Source organism: Perca flavescens, chromosome 9, assembly GCF_004354835.1.
Source record: "Perca flavescens isolate YP-PL-M2 chromosome 9, PFLA_1.0, whole genome shotgun sequence".
Classification (NCBI taxonomy): Eukaryota; Metazoa; Chordata; class Actinopteri; order Perciformes; family Percidae; genus Perca; species Perca flavescens.
In genome coordinates, this window is record NC_041339.1 from 34,546,030 (window position 1) to 34,553,529 (window position 7,500).

Consider the following 7,500-nt stretch of genomic DNA (forward strand, 5'->3'; position numbering starts at 1 on the left):
GTAGTATCTACCATCCACTCCTACAGTTAAACTCCATGCCTTCTCTTTTCTGGTGTTGTCCTTAAAAAAAAAGGATCTGTGATGTCGTATTATGTATTTCCACCACCCAGATGAATAGCTTAGACATTTTTGGGCACTTTTTTTTCTATGATGGCTGAGGACCTTTTTCCTGACTTATTTAGGACTTGATGTTGACCCAACTGTAAGTGAGAAGACTATAACACATGCAATGATACATTTGATTAAATAAAAGCATATCAATAAACTAAACTTGTCTGGCCCTTGCCATGTGATTCTTATTTTCCAGTGTGGCCCTTAGTGAAGTTGAGTTTGACCCCCCTGGCTTACATTAAAGAACCAGACATCCACTTATTGATTTGTGGAAAAAACAACATTGCATTTTGATAGATTTTTGACTTGAGCTATAACAAAATGTCACGGAGAAACTGAAAAAACTCTAAAGTTTCCGTACACTTGCACGTATCAACTCAAAGGATCCGATTATGTGAAAAGAATTGGTCCGCCCGTCACTAATGAACGCCAGAATGTCTCCGACTCCAGGTGCAACGCCGCTCCAAAGCTAGTCCGACTGCTGCTTGGCGGAGTTCATTCTCTGCCAAAATTGGTCCAACTCTGCAACATAAATACCTTGTCAAATCTGGCAGCCATGTACGGGCCAAAGACGGCTCACATACAGCCGCAGTCAGTTAACTGGGGAATGAAAAGGTCTGGCAGGATTTCACTTGTTTAATACAAATCAACGTGTTTAAGGATCCCCATGTGCTTTATTCTGTCTTGACACAATAATCTGACATTCGCAAATGGAATTATCTCAGACCACTGGCAGATTCTTTTCTTGTATTGAGAAAAATGAGTCTTGAAGGCTGAATATGAGAAGGGATGATATATTGTATAGAGCAGTGTTTCTCAAATGGGGGTACGTGTACCCCTAGGGGTACTTTTGGAGGACTGCAGGGGGTACGTGACAAGTTTTTGTCGTTGTTTGTCAACTTTCTTTTTGAAGGTTTTTCTACTGTCTTTAGTAGTAGTTTGTGTCTATTTTTTCAAAGGTTTTTTTCTGCTTTTTTCAACGTTTTTGTCACTTTGTTTTCGAAGTTTGTCGCATATTTGAATTTTTTGTCACTTTTCTTGCCTTAGTGTTGCCTTCCTTCTTTCTACTGTGTTTTTTTTTTTTCGAAGTTTTTAGTACTCTTTTCGACGTGGGGATACTGTTTATTGATCCCCAATTTCCCCAATGGGGATCAATAAACAGTATAAATTATTAAAATTAATTATTATAAATTACTATTCTTGCCTTACTTTTTCAAAGTTTTTTTTTCAGGTTTTTAAAAAGGTTTTTGTTGCTTTTTATCATTAGCATTTAAATGTTTTCCATGTACAAGGCTGTTTTTTTTCTCTACCAAAAATAATTTGTGCTGGTTAGGGGGTACATTATTGAGAAAAGCTTGAGAACCAGTGGTATAGAGGCAAGACTCGAGATTTGTCTTTTGGAGCTGTCATAGACCTCATTCATATATGTGATACAACATGTGTGCGTGCGTGTATGCGTTCGTGTTGTGTGTTTTTCAGAGCTTTCTTTCTGTGGCGATGACGTGTTTCGCCCATGTGGAAATGTGGAGTTGTGAATTGGCAGAACAATCTTCTGGCTGCGTCTCTCTTCCTGTCCTGTCTTTGATTTCATTCTCTCCTTCAGTCCTCCATCTGAACAAGTCATTTCGTCTGTTTTGCTATTCACAAATCTCACTTGGCTACACACTGTCCCTGACGCTCAGTGCAGTGGCTGGCCTCGGATCACAACACTGGTTTCAGGAAAGTGGCTAATTTCTACAGAATTTATTATTTTATTGGAGACCGGTTGACTGAAGCTCACTCTGTTGGAATTTCTTTTATCTGAAGTTTAGAAAGAGAACGTTTTTGGACTTGGTAACACACACACATACACACACACACACACACACACACACACACACACACACACACACTGTGACTCCATGCTGCAGAATGTAGGGCTGCGTGCCAGTTACAGTATCGAAACAAGCATCTGTAGCTGCACAGGCAGGATGCAATTTACCTTGTCAATCACAGACACACACGCACTCACACGCATGCGTGCACATGCACACACCCCTGCACGCACACACGCATGCACACAGTAGTTAAACAAATAGAACAGCGTTGTAAAGTGAGCAAAGATTAATAGCAAAATGGAATGCTGTCGGGAATGCTGCATTTTTAAAAAAAATATTTTTTTCATGTGTTCACTTTTATTTAGCCAGACATGCATCTCATCTTAACCAAATAGAGTTTTCAGGAACTTTAAAGCATCCTAATTATGGAACTGTTTAAAGTTGATGGTAAAATGACGTCTTTCTCAGTGTCCTATCGACTTAAACTGAAGCTCAATTAGGCTGAGATAAAAAAGATAAGATGGTGCCCAAAAAGACATTCAGCATTATAGTAGCGCAAGAAACACACAGAGTTATGTAGGAACACGATTTTATAATAACCATAATATAAAATTACACCCAAAACATAAGTTCAGCCTGGCCCTCGAGTGACAGAATGTTTTCCAAAAGATGGGATAGACGGGAGCAAACAGACCAGAAATGGGGTGAATAATACAAAGCTGCAGTGAGTTTCTGCCAACCAAACAACCTTGTACCTCCAAAATAAAAGCCTTCTTTCAGCGAGTGATATAATATAGCCTTTAATTCTTTCTTCATGTTTCTTTTTCCCTTTTATTTTGATATTTACTTCTTTCTTTTCTAGCTGATCTGAAAGATGGAAATCCGCACATTTGGACATATAACCTTCTTCACAACAAGTACTTTTACTGTAGATATTTGAGTGCATTATATGATTTTCACCTGTTAAGGAGTATTTAGTTTTTAAATATGTAGCCATGGGCCTACTCCTTTTGGTTCAACAGTAAAAGCATGTAAGAATTATATTTTCATTCGCAGCGCTGCATGCTGATGTCTTTAATCTCTAAAGTGTTATTGTTTGTGCGGGAGCTGAGATTTATTGCCCCTGTGTTGAAAGTCAATTACGTAGGTCCACACAGCGCCCGTGTTAAACTGATGAATATGGTGGAGCTGCGGAGTCATTCAGTGAAAGGAAAAGGTGAGGGGAATAAACACGGCATGAATAAAACAGGAGCAGGGGATCGTGGGGGACGGCGAGACCGCAGCGCTTGAATTCTTTGATGCTGCACGGCGGTGACCCGCCCGTACTGTCTCTTAAAGGTCTAATAAGTAATTATAATCCAATACACTTTTTGTCAAATTCAGCGAATACGTCCTTTACGGTCAACTAGCTCTATTTTCTGTGTGTGCTGAAAACAAAAATCCGGTGTTAATACACAGCCCTGGCCAGGGTGCGATTTGGCGGGGGGGATGCGTGGGATTGTTGATGTCCCCGGTGGGGACAAAATGTACTCCGGCTTGAAAGCGCGGAAGTTTGAAGTGCATATTTAAATGTTTGGCATGCCTGGCACTGCATGGTATTGAAGGGGAATTTAATTCTTGCGTGTTTTTCTTTGTGCTTGATCAAAAATAAGTGCTGGGAATAGGCCCGTTGGAGATGAGCCAGGCCTGCGCAGGTTCGCCGCTTAGTGCATTCCGGTTAGATTCGTGTCCGACTTGATCCCGACTTGCTCTTGACGCGATGGACACGTGGGCAACGATGACCTCACGAGATCAGGGCGGCTTCAGTTCTGAGAGCCAGGCGCCACAGTTGCTTCCCACTGACTGCAAGACCCAGGGCATGCTGGGAAATGCCTGGCTCTCAGCTGATCTAACAGCTTATAGGTTCAGAATCGACTCATGATGACGTTTTATATAAACGTTTTATTGTTTTTTGAATTGGAGGGATTTTCATTGCTATTTGTCTGATGTTGTGTGGCTGATAGTTACGTTTAGAAGTCAGAGAGACAGATTACGGATCATCTACAGTCTGTTGTTTATGAATATATTAATTGTAAGTCGCTTTGGATAAAAGCGTCAGCTAAATGACATGTAATGTAATGTAATGTAACATCAGCAGCAAACTGTATACAAGCTGATATATGGGTCTGATAACATTTTAATAAATCGGAATCAGACCTAACAGGATGTGAGGGTTTCTGTGACTTCCTGTTCAGCCTGAACGCTGCTGGAAACAGCTGGAAACTTGTTTGACCTGAACGCTGCTTTTTGTCACCGCCCCCTGCTGCCGCCGCCTGCTCTCGTCCACTTCACAGGCGAGGAGCAGTTCATCTCAAACGAGCCTTATACCTCGGTGAGAGCTGCAGGAGGCTCAGCGAGGCGGGCCGTCGGGGAGAGCTGGTGTCAATAAAGCTTTTATTTGACTGGCTGCCTAATTGGCCTTGGAATCACCTCGCTGAGCCGAGAGGCTTCTCCTCCTGAGCCGAGGAAGATTTACTTGTCAGCAGCAAAAGAATAAGCACACCACAACACGTACACAGCCACAAAACTAAAAAAGAGGACTTATTGATTTTTCTTTGCGTGGAACAGGGTTATTATTGTAAATTTAAATAATTAGAATAAGAAGTGAAAAATATTGCATGTTGAATTTAGAAAAAATGAAAGGAAATCCTTTCCAACATTCTTCTATTGAACGTCCATTAAGCAGCTGTTCCAGAGCTTTTCATTCTATCACATGAACTTCATTATCATCGGCAGATTGAGTCTGCCAGGTTCTCGTGCTATAGAGTTATTTTGAAACTCATCTTTTAAGCCGATGTGGACTTCAAAGTGCTCGGAGATGGAAGAAATAGAAAGTTAACGATGTACGATTCCATAACTACTGGGCTGCTGTGCTTACGTGATCAAATTGAAGTGTGATTAGATTACTCGGTTAACTTTCCTGTACTCTTCTTCTTTGGATTTTTCATGTATAATTTCTTGAATTAGCTGTTACAACAGTTCTTCTTTCAAGGAAATCCTTCTCTTCTTTCAGAGCTGTTTTCATTCAATTTCAACAACGAACACAACTCTGACCCAAATTACTGTGTTAGAAGTTTGTACCAATGTCCCGATTATTGGCACCAGATTATATAGCTCTTACCAGTAAACCCTCTAGGAATTTAATAGACAATTACAAACCTGTTAAATAAAGCAGTTTTAATCCACAACAGAAATATCTAAAAGTTGTAAAAAAATAAATTAATAAAAGCAAAGCTTCACATTGCAAAAATTTGCCTAAATTAAGTCAAATTTAAATGTATTCAGTTGTTAAACACTTGGAAAAAATACCCACCGTGTGTACCCAGCCATAGAATATGAATCCAATGATTATTTTCACTATTGATCCATCTGACAATTACTGGCTTAATCGATGAAATGTTTGGTTCACAAAACGGAAAAATGGTAAAAACACAATCCCAAAAAATGCCCATCCCATTTCCTCAAAAGATATTGAGTCTAAAATTATTCCAGACAAAAGGAAAGTTGCTAAAGCCCACGGAAACATCCCAGAAAAAAGTCCTGAAGACATGACAGCCCTGTGTATTTTTAAAAGCATGAACTTTATCTCGTAATGGATGAACTGATGACCTCTCAAGCTGACAGCTTAAAAATAAGACTGAAACAAGACTTAAAAATGGGCATGGGTTGCTTTGTTCAACTGGAGTTTTGCTGTTCCCCTGCAGACTTATGTCAACCTTACAACAAACGACCTTTCAAGAGATTCCACTGTTGGAGACTAATTTATATATATATGTATATATATATATATATATATATATATATATATATGTGTGTATATATATATATATAGTACAGGCCAAAAGTTTGGACACACCTTCTCATTCAATGTGTTTCCTTTTTATTTTCATGACTATTTACATTGTAGATTATCACTGAAGGCATCAAAACTATGAATGAACACATATGGAATTATGTACTTAAAAAAGTGTGAAATAACTGAAAACATGTCTTATATTTTAGATTCTTCAAAGTAGCCACCCTTTGCTTTTTTATTAATAAGGGAAAAAAATCCACTAATTAACCCTGACAAAGCACACCTGTGAAGGTAAAACCATTTCAGGTGACTACCTCATGAAGCTCATTGAGAGAACACCAAGGGTTTGCAGAGTTATCAAAAAAAGCAAAGGGTGGCTACTTTGAAGAATCTAAAATATAAGACATGTTTTCAGTTATTTCACACTTTTTTGTTAAGTACATAATTCCATATGTGTTCATTCATAGTTTTGATGCCTTCAGTGAGAATCTACAATGTAAATAGTCATGAAAATAAAGAAAACGCATTGAATGAGAAGGTGTGTCCAAACCTTTGGCCTGTACTGTATATATACTAATACGTCCCTGAAACAAAGCGAGCACTCAGGAGGATAGTAAAGGTTGTATATATGCTGCATGTTAAATTTCCACTGTTAAGAAACGAAAACCCGCTCCATTTTTCCTTTTTTAAATTCCCGCGGTTGCTTCTGTATCTTCTTCTCCCCCGGGAAAACACGGCCACGTTGCATTGTGGGTTATGGGAGTAAAATGTAGGGTACACTGTATGCATGGTATGCTATGGTACATTGTATATCTACCATAGATATAAAAGATATATACAGTATATTATATGTCTTGTATGTACGCTCAAATTAGCTGTGCATTGTGGGTATTTTATAGTGGACTATATAGTGAATTAAATTAACCGCGGAGAATTCGAACACCACTACAATATGGCGAACACACTATATAGTGCACGGCTTCCATGATAGGGGACGGTTTGGAGCACAGCTTCTGCCTGTAAATCCTTTTCCTCCCTGATTCGTGTGCAGCGACTCGGAGCCAGGTTTTATGTTTAAAAAAAAGAATGCAGGGTTAAAAGAAATCACTCTGACCAGGGGAGATCTGTTCTCTCTCCCGTATCCCCCACTCCCCCGTCCTGCATCCTGTTTATGGGCACCTATAAATCCACGCGGCTTTTTACGGCCTCCTCCTCGCTGCATTTTAATGTCCTCTGAAGTCCCTCAATAGACTCAAGGTACAAGTCTTTTGACCGCTTTGATTTCAGCAGTCGGAGGCGCTGTAAAAAATAATATATGCAGCTCGTTTTTGTCTCCGAGGCAGTAATGCGTTTCAGGGGTTTGAGGCATTACATTGATGCGGTTGCAAGTTACCGCAATGTTGGTATTAATGAGCAGTTTATAAGACCTATTGCGACACCCCTTCCCATAATGTCTTAATTAAATGAAGATCTGCGCGTGTGAAAGGTTGTTAAAACATCTTTTGTCTTTTTTATTATTCATGCATGCACTGCAAGTTTTATTTCATCCCTGTACCTTTTAGCAAGAGCGGAATAACATTAGATTAGTATACAATCAAGATGACCTAAAAGCCATAATTAATCATTTATCTTTCTACTTGTTTCTCCGTGTTGTCGTTTATTGACGCCATCATTTTACTCTCTGCTTTAGGCCAAAGACAAACAACTTTAGTGCCGCCACTTAAAATGATTTCTGAG

At 39.4% G+C, this 7,500-nt stretch overlaps 1 protein-coding gene across 2 annotated transcripts in view; it reads left to right on the plus strand.

Annotated features, from left to right (window-relative positions):
• The window catches only part of LOC114561140 (phosphatidylinositol 3-kinase regulatory subunit alpha-like), an 87,550-nt gene that overhangs the window by 12,298 nt on the left and 67,752 nt on the right, over nt 1-7,500 (plus strand). The window lies entirely within an intron of this gene.